Source organism: Pseudophryne corroboree, chromosome 9 (assembly GCF_028390025.1).
Source record: "Pseudophryne corroboree isolate aPseCor3 chromosome 9, aPseCor3.hap2, whole genome shotgun sequence".
Lineage (NCBI taxonomy): Eukaryota > Metazoa > Chordata > Amphibia > Anura > Myobatrachidae > Pseudophryne > Pseudophryne corroboree.
In genome coordinates this window covers 160,884,892-160,901,544 of record NC_086452.1, presented here as the reverse complement: position 1 = coordinate 160,901,544, position 16,653 = coordinate 160,884,892, and the positions used below count along the sequence as shown (strand labels likewise).

General features: G+C 44.0%; 1 long non-coding RNA gene across 2 annotated transcripts in view; it reads left to right on the top strand.

The window, feature by feature from the left end:
• LOC134957768 (uncharacterized) overlaps positions 1-16,653 on the top strand; it is a 155,940-nt gene that overhangs the window by 72,773 nt on the left and 66,514 nt on the right. For both annotated transcript variants that reach the window (XR_010186739.1, XR_010186740.1), the window contains exon 2: positions 2,141-2,181. This is a non-coding gene — a long non-coding RNA (uncharacterized LOC134957768). The remainder of the gene's footprint in view (positions 1-2,140; positions 2,182-16,653) is intronic.

The following is a 16,653-nucleotide window of genomic DNA, read 5'->3' as shown; positions in this document are numbered from 1 at the left end:
CTTGTAATAACATATCTTCCACAGATTTCTTCCATGCCTGGGTCTGAGACTCAGACTTGTCTAATCTCTTACTAATATGAGCTACATTAGCATTCAAAGCATTCAACACATTTACCCAATCAGGAGTCGGCGATGCCAACATGGTCACCTCCACCGCCTTTTGTGTCTCTAATACAGCCTCCTCCTGTGAAGAGCACTCAGCCTCAGACATGCCGACACACATGTAAGAAACACCCACAGACACACCGGGCTTATAGGCGACACACCCACAGAAAAACCTGTCAGAGACACAGGGAATTTGCCAGCTCACACCCCAGTGCCAAATCAATGGGTCTGAAGCGATTACCAAAATGCCCCAGACCTGTAGCGCTTTTTATATTATATTATTGCACCAAATAACCTGGGCTCCCGCCCCCCCCCCCCCCCCGTTTTGCACCCTGATACTTGTTCAGTAGTGTGAGGAAGGACCAGCGTCTCTGCAGCCAGCAGAGATGAAATGGCGCCGAGTGAGCTGTGGGGACGAAGCTCCACCCCCTTAATGGCGCGCTTCCGTCCCGCTCTTTGTAATACTGATTATACTGGCGGGGGTTAGGACAGTGCCTTTGCACTAATGTCCTCTCTTGGCAGTTTATGCTGAGGATTTTTAGCTGCCCAGGGCACCCCCCTCACCCCCGCGCCCTGCACCCAGTAGTGCTGTGGGTGTGAGTGGGAGCTTGGCACGCAGCATCCGCTCGCTGTGCGGTACCTCAGGGAAATGCCATTACTGAAGTCTTCTTTCTTCTTCTACTCACCTGTCTGCTGACTTCTGGCTCTTTAAGGGGGGTGACGGCCGGCTGTGGGAGCGAGCATCTGAGCGTACCCAGCGATCAAACCCTCAGGAGCTAATGGTGTCCTGTAGCCAGAAGCAGAGCCATTAAACTCACTAGAAGTTGGTCATACTTCTCTCCCCTCAGTCCCACGAAGCAGGGAGGTTGTTGCCAGAAGCCTCCCTGAACATAAAAAACCTAACACAAAGTCTTTTCAGAGAAACTCAGTAGAGCTCCCTGTAGTGCGTCCAGTCTCACTGGGCACAATTCTAAAACTGGAGTCTGGAGGAGGGGCATAGAGGGAGGAGCCAGTTCACACCCTTTCAAAGTCTTAAAGTGCTCATGTCTCCTGCGGATCCCATCTATACCCCATGGTTCTAATGGTGACCCCAGCATCCTCTAGGACGTATGAGAAAGAATATTGTTTTTGTAGCAGAACTACAAGTCCCAGCAAGCCTCCCCCGCAAGCTGGTACTTGGAGAACCACTGGTACCTGTAGTTCTACTACAAAAAGTAAAAGTTTAATGAACATACATGCACAGTTACATACATACTTACCTATGTTGACACGGAGCCCCTCGGTCCTCTTCTCCAGTAGAATCCATGGGGTGCCTGTAAATAAAATATATACTTACGAACAATCCGGTATAGATTGGTCCACTTCTTAAAAGTTATAATCCACGTACTTGTTAAAATAAAAAAACAAAATACCCGGTCCACGAACTGAAAGGGGTTCCATGTTTACACATGGAACCCCTTTCCCCGAATGTCGGGACACCCCGTGACTCCTGTCAAAGAGGGTCCCTTCAGCCAATCAGGGAGCGCCACGTCATGGCACTCTCCTGATTGGATGTGCGCTCCTGCACTGTCAGTCAGGCGGAGTACTGTGGATAGAATGTAGCGTAGCGGCGCTACATTATATCCAATGGTGGGAACTTTGTGGTCTGCGGTAGACCGCGAGGTTAAGTGGGGTCACTCTTGTGGTTGGCCCCACTTAACCTCGTAGTCTACCTGATGTAGGGCATCAGGCGGTCTGAGATTCGGGGCGGATGTACTTCATGTCAGTGGCTCAGATTACTTTGCACATTGGTTGTGTAATATATGTGTAACCCTTCCTTCAACACCGAGTGTGTTGGAGTTGATCTCCTATAGTATCAAAGGGTAATTATGTGCTACAGTTGTGCCTCCACTCAAGCTTTCTCTCTTTAGATAGTATATATGTAAGGCTCGCTTGAGTAAACCTAAACCTAGTATATAGTTAGTGTAGTTGCTTTTGGAATAATATGAAATATGCAAATACCTTTAATCAAGTACTTGTTCCTTCTTCCTTCCAGAGTCTTCGGATTGGTATCCTCAATATGACCCAACATAGACGGTAAGTATTATATATAGGGTACTTTAATGTATTGTAAACATAACAGTTAAATTGAATAATTTATATTACTTAAACTCTACTTTACAAATACTGTATCTTGCATGCAATATACAAAAACACACTCCTCTCAAAAAGGGGCACCTGAGGTGCCTGAGTGACCCGGGTACTCTTGCTATATTATACTATATACTTCAGTGCACTTTTCTGATCATGCATATGCAATATACTTTTAGTTTAGTAATAATAACACTCCCTACCCATTGAGGTAATGGCTAAGACACAAAGTTCAGATTATTGCAATACTGCAATTATACTTTTACTATTCCTAGAGTCTTTCGGGCAGTTAGGGGGAACTGGTCTCTCTCTTTCCTGTTCCAACATCAGCTTGTTAAATAGTAGTCCAGGAGTCTTCCTTATTTAGACATAACTGAAATGGCTGAGTCTTAGGGTAATATAGAGTTTTCCAATAGTATGAACAAAGTAGTCAATCTTTCCTTTCAATAACACTTTCTTGTATCCATTAAATCTCCTTCAAAGGCTGAATGAACTAGCTTTGTGTGATTTTACTATAAGTTGCAACTTAATATCCTTCTCTCTCTCTACTGTAACATATCAATTGTATCAAAAGTCTGCAGTGAGAGTTCACTTTTGTGCGTTATCTTCTCATTAATACTGAATGAAATACTGTGCTCTTCCTATGCTCCCCCTACTCTTCAGTACAGGTTATAGGGCGCTCCCCCTTTTCAGTTACAAACTTCTGATCCTATCAATGTGCTAGGAGGGGAATAAGATGATGCGTCATTTTCTCTTTCTGACATCCCTCTGGTATTTAATGGGATGTTCAACATCAGTTGCTCCGTGAATGATGGGTCGGACAATTATTACCTAATTATTGATTGTCCCTCTGGAGCAGAATTAATGCTCTCCATCAAAACCCTGTGTCCCCCAGCTGTTTCTTCCTCGGTGAGTGGGTCTCTCTCTACAGTGGTAATTACTGCGTACTGGTTTTTCTTACCACTGCACTGCCAAAACGCTGTGTCTTCAGCGTCACCGTCTCCGGAATCACCGTCCCCTCTCCGGTACTCCGTCCTCCTCTTCTTGCCGTCCGTAGCGTAGTGTATACTCGCTTCTTCTTCTCGTCCCCCTGCGTCACGGCTCTCTCTCTCTCTCCGGCAATTCAGGCTGGGCTGCTGCACCGGTCTGTAATCTGCTCTGTCTCCGCTCGCTCTCCGTCTCCCCTTCTCCCCGGCGGTATTGGCAGAGCTGTGTGACGGAGACCTCTGTCACGGATCTCCGACCGGCGGCTGCCTCCTTCTTCAGTCCCTTCTGGATGACCGCGGGGATGAACAGGGCTCCGCTCTTACCCGCTCCGTCTCCCGATCTCCTCTTCTACCAACGACCAACGGCTCTCCTCACCGGCCGCCTGCGGGTGCCTCTTATAGCTGCTCCTCCTGCGGCTCGTGGATCCTCTTTTTCTGTTCTCGCTCACCAGTCCCCCTTTGCCCGGCGCGTGGCTCCCTTCTCTCCCACGAAGGGCTCCAGAAACTTCTTTAGCCATTCATCGCTGCAGGTCAAATTCATCCGTACTCACTCCTCCTCTGACTTGCAACAGTGTGAAATCAAACCACCACATACACACTTATCAATACCTGCTCCATATTAAATATACAATCTATATATATCAACAATAACAATAGCTACTTAGCCGGGCTACACTCTCCCCCTGGTGATCATGATAAATTCACTTGAACTTGATCACCATGAATAAATATTATTTTCTGGCGTGTCACTAACCATTTGGTAATAACTATCAAAATAGGGCCAGGTGAGTATAGGATTGGGGTGTATTACCCTGGGGACTGTTTGTGGTGATCCCAGGTGATCATAGGTGAGTATTAACGGGGGTCGTCTCTGTCTTTGAGGCCTACTCATAGATTCACTCTCTGTATGTTCCTCACTATTGGGGAAATAAGAATAAGTATCCATACCTCCCCTTAAACTACAGCTCTCATTACCCGAAATACTATCGTCCGTGTTAAAAGTATAAGTAATTTCTTGATCGGGCCCTGTCTGAATCCCCAAAGGCCTAGGTTTCTCTTCATCATTCCTCACTCCGTTAACTTCTTTGAGCTCAGTATCTTGATCAATATAGTAATATCCCCAACTTCTTCCATCTTCCATATCTTGGTCATCTTCTATGTCTCCATTTTGTAATAATTGTTTATGCAAGCCACCTGTTGTTTCCTTTTCCGCTAAATTGATTTCCTTTCTTACTAGATTTTGACTCTCTATCCGTACTTCTCTTCCTATATGGAGTAAATTCTGTCTATGATGTGTCAGAACAGCTCCCTTTCCATTTTCTAGTTGTATCCTATACACAGGTAAATTTTCGAACTTTTCAATCACTATATACGGTTCTTCTTTCCAACGAGTAGCAATCTTGAACTTCTTTGATGTTCCCAGTCGCTTCAATAGTACTCTATCCCCAGGGGATAATACTTGATCGCGAACTTTCCGATCATAGTAAACTTTGTTCTTTGCTCCTGACCGCTTGGCAGCTTGTTCAGCTAAGATGTAAGCTTCCTCTAATTCCTTTCTCAATTTTTCTACATATTTTATATGTGATCTGAAAGGACACCCGTCAGATGAAGTTCCCATACATACATCAATAGGGAGTTTAGCCTCTCTTCCAAACATCAGGTAGTACGGTAAGAACCCAGTTGATTCATTACGGGTACAATTGTACGCATGGACCAGACGATTTATGTGTTTTTTCCAGTGTTGTTTGTTCAATGGATTCAGGGTTCCCAACATGTCCAACAAAGTCCGATTGAACCTTTCAGGCTGCGGGTCACCCTGCGGGTGATAGGGGGTAGTCCTGGACTTAGCAATCCCACAACTTCGACACAGTTCTTTTATCAATCGGCTTTCAAAGTCTCTCCCTTGATCAGTATGTAACCTGTTGGGTAAGCCGTAGTGGATGAAAAATTTATCCCACAGAGTGTCTGCTATAGTAGATGATTTCTGATTCGGGGTAACATATGCTTGGGCGTATCTTGTAAAGTGGTCCGTTACTATCAGTATGTTACATTTTCTCCCCGGCTCTACTTCCAGCGTAAGATAATCCATACAAACAAGGTCCATGGGTCCACAGCTTTTAAATGTCACTAATGGTGCTGTTCTAACAGGTAAGGTTTTTCGTATAACGCAATTCCCACAGGTTTGGCAATATTGGCGAATCTCTTTCCTCATGTTGGGCCAATAAAATCTATCAGTTATTAAATTCAGGGTTTTCTCGAATCCCAAGTGACCATGTTCATCGTGCAGAGCATGCAGTACTGAAGAGCGGTACTTCCGTGGTAACACCAATTGAAATCGTTGTTGCCCGTTTCTTTGCTTTATGCAACGATACAAGATTCCTTTCTTGAAAATCAAGTTCTTCTCTTGTCTCCTTAATAAAGTGACTTCTTCCTTCAACTCAGGTGTGATGACTTGATCCACATTCTCCTGAACCACATATTTGATCCCTGGGTCATGTCGTTGTTCTAGCCATAATTGGCTCCGTTTTACTCTGGGGAGGCCTTCAACTTCCACATGGCTAATCCAACAATAGGACAAAGGTAATGCTGTAGGCATCATACCTAATGCTCCAACATATTTGCTCCCAGTAGTAACATCCACAAATATATTGTGACACATACTCTTGACCTCGCCAGCTGGTACTTCAATCCATGCATCTTCATCCTCACTTTCTTCCGATTGTTGCTGACTTGGGATCCTAGAGAGAGAATCTGCGTCTACGTTATTGACGCCGGGCCGATATTTTAGTGAGAAATTATACAAAGCTAGAGCAGCTAGCCAGCGGTGACCAGTTGCGTCTAATTTAGCCGTTGTTTGTACATATGTCAATGGATTGTTATCCGTATGGACTTCGAAAGTCGTCCCATACAGATAGTCGTGAAACTTGTCAACTACACTCCATTTCAAAGCGAGAAATTCTAATTTGTGAACCGGATATCGTCTTTCGCTGCTAGTGAGCCCTCTACTGATGAAAGATACTGGCTATAATTCTTTTTGATGCATTTGATACAAAACTCCTCCTAGTCCATCTAGCGATGCATCTATATGCAGAACGTAAGGTAGCTCAGGGTTGATATAAGCTAAAACAGGAGCAGTAGTTAGTTTTTGTTTTAATGTCACAAAGGCAGTCTCACACTCGGGTGTCCATCGCTCTCCAAAAGGTTCACTAAGTTTATATCTTAGTACCCCCGGTACTTCCGGCTTCTGTCCTATATTCCTCTTCCTGTTAGAGGGGGGATATCCTTTCGTAAGTTCCGTTAAAGGCTTGGCAATATTAGAGTAACTCGGGACAAATCGGCGGTAATACCCGCAAAATCCCAAAAAAGATCTCAGCTCTTTGAGTTTAGCTGGACGAGGCCAATTCTTGACAGCTTCCACTTTATCAGGGTCCGTAGCCACCCCTTCTCTACTAACTATATGACCAAGGTATTTCACCTTGGACTGGCATAGATGACATTTCTCCAAGGATAATTTTAGTCCTGCTTCCATCAGCCTCTCTAGAACCTTGAGGAGTCAGTTATTATGCTCTTGTAATGTAGCCCCAAAAACAATAATATCATCTAGGTATACGATGACCTCATGGTAGTTCATGTCCCCTACCATTTTTTCCATTGCCCTCTAGAAAGTAGCGGGGGCTCCTTTTACTCCTTGTGGCATTTGTATGAACTCAAAGAACCCTAGAGGGCATATAAACGCGGTCTTTTCCCGATCTTCTGGTCTCATAGGAATTTGATAAAATCCACTTCTTAGGTCCAATACTGAAAACCATGAACTCCCTTGCAAGCAATCAAGCGCTTCATCCACTTTCGGTACTGTGTATTGATCCGATACAGTTCTCAAATTTAACGTCCGATAGTCGACGCACATTCTTAAATTTCCATTTTTCTTTCGAGCAATCACTATAGGGGAGGCATAGGGACTTCTAGATTCTATAATTACTTGATTTTCTAGTATACCTTTGAGGTGTTGTCTCACATCTTCGAAGTCAGCAGGGGCAATTCTTCGAGATCGTTCACAGAAGGGTGCTTCATCTGTCAATCTAATGCTGTGTTCCACTCCTTTTGCTTTTCCAAGGTCCCATTCTCCGTTGGAGAAAGCCTGGCTTCTGGACTCCAGTTCTTTAATTAATAGAGACTTCTCCCCCTGGGCGATATCGTTCCCCTGAAAACATGAATCGAATTTGTCCACCCATCCAAGAGAACTCCCTTTTCCCTCTGCAGATGATACCCAATAAGTCGCTGCCGAATGTCCATCTTCTTTCTTGTGCCATTCAGTGAGGATGTGATAAATCCTGGTGTTGGTCCCGATTATCGCAGGGGGTTCGTCCCTCCCTTCGGGAATCTCAGGACACACCAAAGCAAGGAGAGGCACTTGTAATCCTACTCCATCATGGGCATTTCTATTAAACTCCAGGGTAACCTGTACATACCCCAAATATGGGTATTTCTCAACACTTAAACCCCATATTACCAAACCACTCAACGGTTGAATGGGTATATTAGGGATGTTGTTGTCGTACCAGTTTTTGAATATAATAGAGACTTGAGAACCGCTGTCTATTAAAATTTTGCAGGGACACCCATTTATTGTTGCTGTTAATAATGGAGCGGGTCCAACCAACCCTTCGGGTAATCTTCCACTCCACCAGGAATTCCCCATGGCACAACTACTGACTTCTAGGGGGCCTGTGCGGGGTCCACAGACCGCCCCCGACCGTTTCCCGGCCCTGGATCTCGGTCTTGATTCTCATTCGAGGTGGTTCTAGAATTATTCCGGCTCATACTTCTTGTTGCATTACACTCAAAGGCCCTGTGTCCGGTTCTTCCACACCTAAAGCATCCTCTCCCATAATTACTATTTCCTCGACCTAGGCCCCTCACTAGAGTGTTATCACTAGAAGACCTTTGTGAAGAAACTGCGGCGTTGGTACTTTGCATTGTAATAAACTGTTCAATTTTTTTATTTTGTTCGTCCATCATTTTTAGTATTTTATCTTCAAAGGTATTGATTTCGGCCACTGGCATAACCACTTTAACCTTTTTCACCACCTTCTCCCTCATGTCTATTAACACCTCGTCCTGCTTTATCTCCTTCAATAATTCATTAAAGGTGGGAGAGGGTTCCCTAACACTTGAACACCTCAATTTTTGGGCAACAGGATCCATAGTGGAAGCACCCCGCAGTAGTTGTTTCATCCTGCTTTTGTCAACATCTTCTTTAGCTATGCCTCCTTTATCTACTATTTTATATAATAGTTTGTCTAATCTTATTAAAAATACGCTCAGCTTCTCCCCTGATTCCTGAAATGTATGATGAAGTCTGGAAGTAAGATCTCCTATATCTTCGAGCGTCACGTATGCATAGTCTAATGACTCAAAGTAGGTATCTAAGGTGGCATGGGATTGCTACGCCTGGCGGCTTGTATAATTCCCATTGCTGGTCCCCTCAGGCTTACTACTACCCGTTGTCTTTTGATGCGATCCGGGCACTGCCACTCTTCTGTTTGTTGCACCGCAGCTTCTTTCCAAGCCTCATATGTTTCTTCTCCTACTGGCACTGGGGAAATTCCAGAAAATATCCGAAACCGTCGGTAACTTCCTTCGTAATGCCACCTCTCCAGTTGGGTTACTACTCTATCCATGACAGCTTCAAACTGGTTGGTTTCATTCGTATTAGCATTACTATTATGAGCATCTCCCCCTTCACCACTTTCTTCACCTCTAATAGCGTTGCTCAGTGGAGGGCCGATAGCAGCTGATACAGGCGCACTAGTAGCTTCCTTATCTTGCGTATTAGGCCACATGACACTCCATCTCCTTCCAGTACTGATGGTATCACTTCTGCGTCCAACTCTCTATCTGTTTCTATCAATACAGCCGCAGTTCTTCCCAATCCTCCAATCCACTTGTCGACGATTTTGGGTCTAAATACTCCATATAGCTTTGTCAATTTCTCTATGATTTCTTCATCAGAAAACTCTATAAAATTTCCCCCTAGACTTAAGCACTTCTTGGGATCTTTCCCTTTCCTACAACACCAATCACTTATGTCTTCCTCAGTAAATCTCTCCATTGCTATTTCCTGAGTAGTGAGATCTTAGGATCTCAGCAGTGCCTCCAGTTGTAACCCTTCCTTCAACACTGAGTGTGTTGGAGTTGATCTCCTATAGTATCAAAGGGTAATTATGTGCTATAGTTGTGCCTCCACTCAAGCTTTCTCTCTTTAGATAGTATATATGTAAGGCTCGCTTGAGTAAGCCTAAACCTAGTATATAGTTAGTGTAGTTGCTTTTGGAATAATATGAAATATGCAAATACCTTTAATCAAGTACTTGTTCCTTCTTCCTTCCAGAGTCTTCAGATTGGTATCCTCAATATGACCCAACATAGACGGTAAGTATTATATATAGGGTACTTTAATGTATTGTAAACATAACAGTTAAATTGAATAATTTATATTACTTAAACTCTACTTTACAAATACTGTATCTTGCATGCAATATACAAAAACACACTCCTCTCAAAAAGGGGCACCTGAGGTGCCTGAGTGACCCGGGTACTCTTGCTATATTATACTATATACTTCAGTGCACTTTTCTGATCATGCATATGCAATATACTTTTAGTTTAGTAATAATAACACTCCCTACCCATTGAGGTAATGGCTAAGACACAAAGTTCAGATTATTGCAATACTGCAATTATACTTTTACTATTCCTAGAGTCTTTCGGGCAGTTAGGGGGAACTGGTCTCTCTCTTTCCTGTCCCAACATCAGCTTGTTAAATAGTAGTCCAGGAGTCTTCCTTATTTAGACATAACTGAAATGGCTGAGTCTTAGGGTAATATAGAGTTTTCCAATAGTATGAACAAAGTAGTCAATCTTTCCTTTCAATAACACTTTCTTGTATCCATTAAATCTCCTTCAAAGGCTGAATGAACTAGCTTTGTGTGATTTTACTATAAGTTGCAACTTAATATCCTTCTCTCTCTCTACTGTAACATATCAATTGTATCAAAAGTCTGCAGTGAGAGTTCACTTTTGTGCGTTATCTTCTCATTAATACTGAATGAAATACTGTGCTCTTCCTATGCTCCCCCTACTCTTCAGTACAGGTTATAGGGCGCTCCCCCTTTTCAGTTACAAACTTCTGATCCTATCAATGTGCTAGGAGGGGAATAAGATGATGCGTCATTTTCTCTTTCTGACATCCCTCTGGTATTTAATGGGATGTTCAACATCAGTTGCTCCGTGAATGATGGGTCGGACAATTATTACCTAATTATTGATTGTCCCTCTGGAGCAGAATTAATGCTCTCCATCAAAACCCTGTGTCCCCCAGCTGTTTCTTCCTCGGTGAGTGGGTCTCTCTCTACAGTGGTAATTACTGCGTACTGGTTTTTCTTACCACTGCACTGCCAAAACGCTGTGTCTTCAGCGTCACCGTCTCCGGAATCACCGTCCCCTCTCTGGTACTCCGTCCTCCTCTTCTTGCCGTCCGTAGCGTAGTGTATACTCGCTTCTTCTTCTCGTCCCCCTGCGTCACGGCTCTCTCTCTCTCTCCGGCAATTCAGGCTGGGCTGCTGCACCGCTCTGTAATCTGCTCTGTCTCCGCTCGCTCTCCGTCTCCCCTTCTCCCCGGCGGTATTGGCAGAGCTGTGTGACGGAGACCTCTGTCACGGATCTCCGACCGGCGGCTGCCTCCTTCTTCAGTCCCTTCTGGATGACCGCGGGGATGAACAGGGCTCCGCTCTTACCCGCTCCGTCTCCCGATCTCCTCTTCTACCAACGACCAACGGCTCTCCTCACCGGCCGCCTGCGGGTGCCTCTTATAGCTGCTCCTCCTGCGGCTCGTGGATCCTCTTTTTCTGTTCTCGCTCACCAGTCCCCCTTTGCCCGGCGCGTGGCTCCCTTCTCTCCCACGAAGGGCTCCAGAAACTTCTTTAGCCATTCATCGCTGCAGGTCAAATTCATCCGTACTCACTCCTCCTCTGACTTGCAACAGTGTGAAATCAAACCACCACATACACACTTATCAATACCTGCTCCATATTAAATATACAATCTATATATATCAACAATAACAATAGCTACTTAGCCGGGCTACACTCTCCCCCTGGTGATCATGATAAATTCACTTGAACTTGATCACCATGAATAAATATTATTTTCTGGCATGTCACTAACCATTTGGTAATAACTATCAAAATAGGGCCAGGTGAGTATAGGATTGGGGTGTATTACCCTGGGGACTGTTTGTGGTGATCCCAGGTGATCATAGGTGAGTATTAACGGGGGTCGTCTCTGTCTTTGAGGCCTACTCATAGATTCACTCTCTGTATGTTCCTCACTATTGGGGAAATAAGAATAAGTATCCATACCTCCCCTTAAACTACAGCTCTCATTACCCGAAATACTATCGTCCGTGTTAAAAGTATAAGTAATTTCTTGATCGGGCCCTGTCTGAATCCCCAAAGGCCTAGGTTTCTCTTCATCATTCCTCACTCCGTTAACTTCTTTGAGCTCAGTATCTTGATCAATATAGTAATATCCCCAACTTCTTCCATCTTCCATATCTTGGTCATCTTCTATGTCTCCATTTTGTAATAATTGTTTATGCAAGCCACCTGTTGTTTCCTTTTCCGCTAAATTGATTTCCTTTCTTACTAGATTTTGACTCTCTATCCGTACTTCTCTTCCTATATGGAGTAAATTCTGTCTATGATGTGTCAGAACAGCTCCCTTTCCATTTTCTAGTTGTATCCTATACACAGGTAAATTTTCGAACTTTTCAATCACTATATACGGTTCTTCTTTCCAACGAGTAGCAATCTTGAACTTCTTTGATGTTCCCAGTCGCTTCAATAGTACTCTATCCCCAGGGGATAATACTTGATCGCGAACTTTCCGATCATAGTAAACTTTGTTCTTTGCTCCTGACCGCTTGGCAGCTTGTTCAGCTAAGATGTAAGCTTCCTCTAATTCCTTTCTCAATTTTTCTACATATTTTATATATGATCTGAAAAGACACCCGTCAGATGAAGTTCCCATACATACATCAATAGGGAGTTTAGCCTCTCTTCCAAACATCAGGTAGTACGGTAAGAACCCAGTTGATTCATTACGGGTACAATTGTACGCATGGACCAGACGATTTATGTGTTTTTTCCAGTGTTGTTTGTTCAATGGATTCAGGGTTCCCAACATGTCCAACAAAGTCCGATTGAACCTTTCAGGCTGCGGGTCACCCTGCGGGTGATAGGGGGTAGTCCTGGACTTAGCAATCCCACAACTTCGACACAGTTCTTTTATTAATCGGCTTTCAAAGTCTCTCCCTTGATCAGTATGTAACCTGTTGGGTAAGCCGTAGTGGATGAAAAATTTATCCCACAGAGTGTCTGCTATAGTAGATGATTTCTGATTCGGGGTAACATACGCTTGGGCGTATCTTGTAAAGTGGTCCGTTACTATCAGTATGTTACATTTTCTCCCCGGCTCTACTTCCAGCGTAAGATAATCCATACAAACAAGGTCCATGGGTCCACAGCTTTTAAATGTCACTAATGGTGCTGTTCTAACAGGTAGGGTTTTTCGTATAACGCAATTCCCACAGGTTTGGCAATATTGGCGAATCTCTTTCCTCATGTTGGGCCAATAAAATCTATCAGTTATTAAATTCAGGGTTTTCTCGAATCCCAAGTGACCATGTTCATCGTGCAGAGCATGCAGTACTGAAGAGCGGTACTTCCGTGGTAACACCAATTGAAATCGTTGTTGCCCGTTTCTTTGCTTTATGCAACGATACAAGATTCCTTTCTTGAAAATCAAGTTCTTCTCTTGTCTCCTTAATAAAGTGACTTCTTCCTTCAACTCAGGTGTGATGACTTGATCCACATTCTCCTGAACCACATATTTGATCCCTGGGTCATGTCGTTGTTCTAGCCATAATTGGCTCCGTTTTACTCTGGGGAGGCCTTCAACTTCCACATGGCTAATCCAACAATAGGACAAAGGTAATGCTGTAGGCATCATACCTAATGCTCCAACATATTTGCTCCCAGTAGTAACATCCACAAATATATTGTGACACATACTCTTGACCTCGCCAGCTGGTACTTCAATCCATGCATCTTCATCCTCACTTTCTTCCGATTGTTGCTGACTTGGGATCCTAGAGAGAGAATCTGCGTCTACGTTATTGACGCCGGGCCGATATTTTAGTGAGAAATTATACAAAGCTAGAGCAGCTAGCCAGCGGTGACCAGTTGCGTCTAATTTAGCCGTTGTTTGTACATATGTCAATGGATTGTTATCCGTATGGACTTCGAAAGTCGTCCCATACAGATAGTCGTGAAACTTGTCAACTACACTCCATTTCAAAGCGAGAAATTCTAATTTGTGAACCGGATATCGTCTTTCGCTGCTAGTGAGCCCTCTACTGATGAAAGATACTGGCTATAATTCTTTTTGATGCATTTGATACAAAACTCCTCCTAGTCCATCTAGCGATGCATCTATATGCAGAACGTAAGGTAGCTCAGGGTTGATATAAGCTAAAACAGGAGCAGTAGTTAGTTTTTGTTTTAATGTCACAAAGGCAGTCTCACACTCGGGTGTCCATCGCTCTCCAAAAGGTTCACTAAGTTTATATCTTAGTACCCCCGGTACTTCCGGCTTCTGTCCTATATTCCTCTTCCTGTTAGAGGGGGGATATCCTTTCGTAAGTTCCGTTAAAGGCTTGGCAATATTAGAGTAACTCGGGACAAATCGGCGGTAATACCCGCAAAATCCCAAAAAAGATCTCAGCTCTTTGAGTTTAGCTGGACGAGGCCAATTCTTGACAGCTTCCACTTTATCAGGGTCCGTAGCCACCCCTTCTCTACTAACTATATGACCAAGGTATTTCACCTTGGACTGGCATAGATGACATTTCTCCAAGGATAATTTTAGTCCTGCTTCCATCAGCCTCTCTAGAACCTTGAGGAGTCGGTTATTATGCTCTTGTAATGTAGCGCCAAAAACAATAATATCATCTAGGTATACGATGACCTCACGGTAGTTCATGTCCCCTACCATTTTTTCCATTGCCCTCTAGAAAGTAGCGGGGGCTCCTTTTACTCCTTGTGGCATTTGTATGAACTCAAAGAACCCTAGGGGGCATATAAACGCGGTCTTTTCCCGATCTTCTGGTCTCATAGGAATTTGATAAAATCCACTTCTTAGGTCCAATACTGAAAACCATGAACTCCCTTGCAAGCAATCAAGCGCTTCATCCACTTTCGGTACTGTGTATTGATCCGATACAGTTCTCAAATTTAACGTCCGATAGTCGACGCACATTCTTAAATTTCCATTTTTCTTTCGAGCAATCACTATAGGGGAGGCATAGGGACTTCTAGATTCTATAATTACTTGATTTTCTAGTAGACCTTTGAGGTGTTGTCTCACATCTTCGAAGTCAGCAGGGGCAATTCTTCGAGATCGTTCACAGAAGGGTGCTTCATCTGTCAATCTAATGCTGTGTTCCACTCCTTTTGCTTTTCCAAGGTCCCATTCTCCGTTGGAGAAAGCCTGGCTTCTGGACTCCAGTTCTTTAATTAATAGAGACTTCTCCCCCTGGGCGATATCGCTCCCCTGAAAACATGAATCGAATTTGTCCACCCATCCAAGAGAACTCCCTTTTCCCTCTTCAGATGATACCCAATAAGTCGCTGCCGAATGTCCATCTTCTTTCTTGTGCCATTCAGTGAGGATGTGATAAATCCTGGTGTTGGTCCCGATTATCGCAGGGGGTTCGTCCCTCCCTTCGGGAATCTCAGGACACACCAAAGCAAGGAGAGGCACTTGTAATCCTACTCCATCATGGGCATTTCTATTAAACTCCAGGGTAACCTGTACATACCCCAAATATGGGTATTTCTCAACACTTAAACCCCATATTACCAAACCACTCAACGGTTGAATGGGTATATTAGGGATGTTGTTGTCGTACCAGTTTTTGAATATAATAGAGACTTGAGAACCGCTGTCTATTAAAATTTTGCAGGGACACCCATTTATTGTTGCTGTTAATAATGGAGCGGGTCCAACCAACCCTTCGGGTAATCTTCCACTCCACCAGGAATTCCCCATGGCACAACTACTGACTTCTAGGGGGCCTGTGCGGGGTCCACAGACCGCCCCCGACCGTTTCCCGGCCCTGGATCTCGGTCTTGATTCTCATTCGAGGTGGTTCTAGAATTATTCCGGCTCATACTTCTTGTTGCATTACACTCAAAGGCCCTGTGTCCGGTTCTTCCACACCTAAAGCATCCTCTCCCATAATTACTATTTCCTCGACCTAGGCCCCTCACTAGAGTGTTATCACTAGAAGACCTTTGTGAAGAAACTGCGGCGTTGGTACTTTGCATTGTAATAAACTGTTCAATTTTTTTATTTTGTTCGTCCATCATTTTTAGTATTTTATCTTCAAAGGTATTGATTTCGCCCACTGGCATAACCACTTTAACCTTTTTCACCACCTTCTCCCTCATGTCTATTAACACCTCGTCCTGCTTTATCTCCTTCAATAATTCATTAAAGGTGGGAGAGGGTTCCCTAACACTTGAACACCTCAATTTTTGGGCAACAGGATCCATAGTGGAAGCACCCCGCAGTAGTTGTTTCATCCTGCTTTTGTCAACATCTTCTTTAGCTATGCCTCCTTTATCTACTATTTTATATAACAGTTTGTCTAATCTTATTAAAAATACGCTCAGCTTCTCCCCTGATTCCTGAAATGTATGATGAAGTCTGGAAGTAAGATCTCCTATATCTTCGAGCGTCCCGTATGCATAGTCTAATGACTCAAAGTAGGTATCTAAGGTGGCATGGGATTGCTACGCCTGGCGGCTTGTATAATTCCCATTGCTGGTCCCCTCAGGCTTACTACTACCCGTTGTCTTTTGATGCGATCCGGGCACTGCCACTCTTCTGTTTGTTGCACCGCAGCTTCTTTCCAAGCCTCATATGTTTCTTCTCCTACTGGCACTGGGGAAATTCCAGAAAATATCCGAAACCGTCGGTAACTTCCTTCGTAATGCCACCTCTCCAGTTGGGTTACTACTCTATCCATGACAGCTTCAAACTGGTTGGTTTCATTCGTATTAGCATTACTATTATGAGCATCTCCCCCTTCACCACTCTCTTCACCTCTAATAGCGTGCTCAGTGGAGGGCCGATAGCAGCTGATACAGGCGCACTAGTAGCTTCCTTATCTTGCGTATTAGGCCACATGACACTCCATCTCCTTCCAGTACTGATGGTATCACTTCTGCGTCCAACTCTCTATCTGTTTCTATCAATACAGCCGCAGTTCTTCCCAATCCTCCAATCCACTTGTCGACGATTTTGG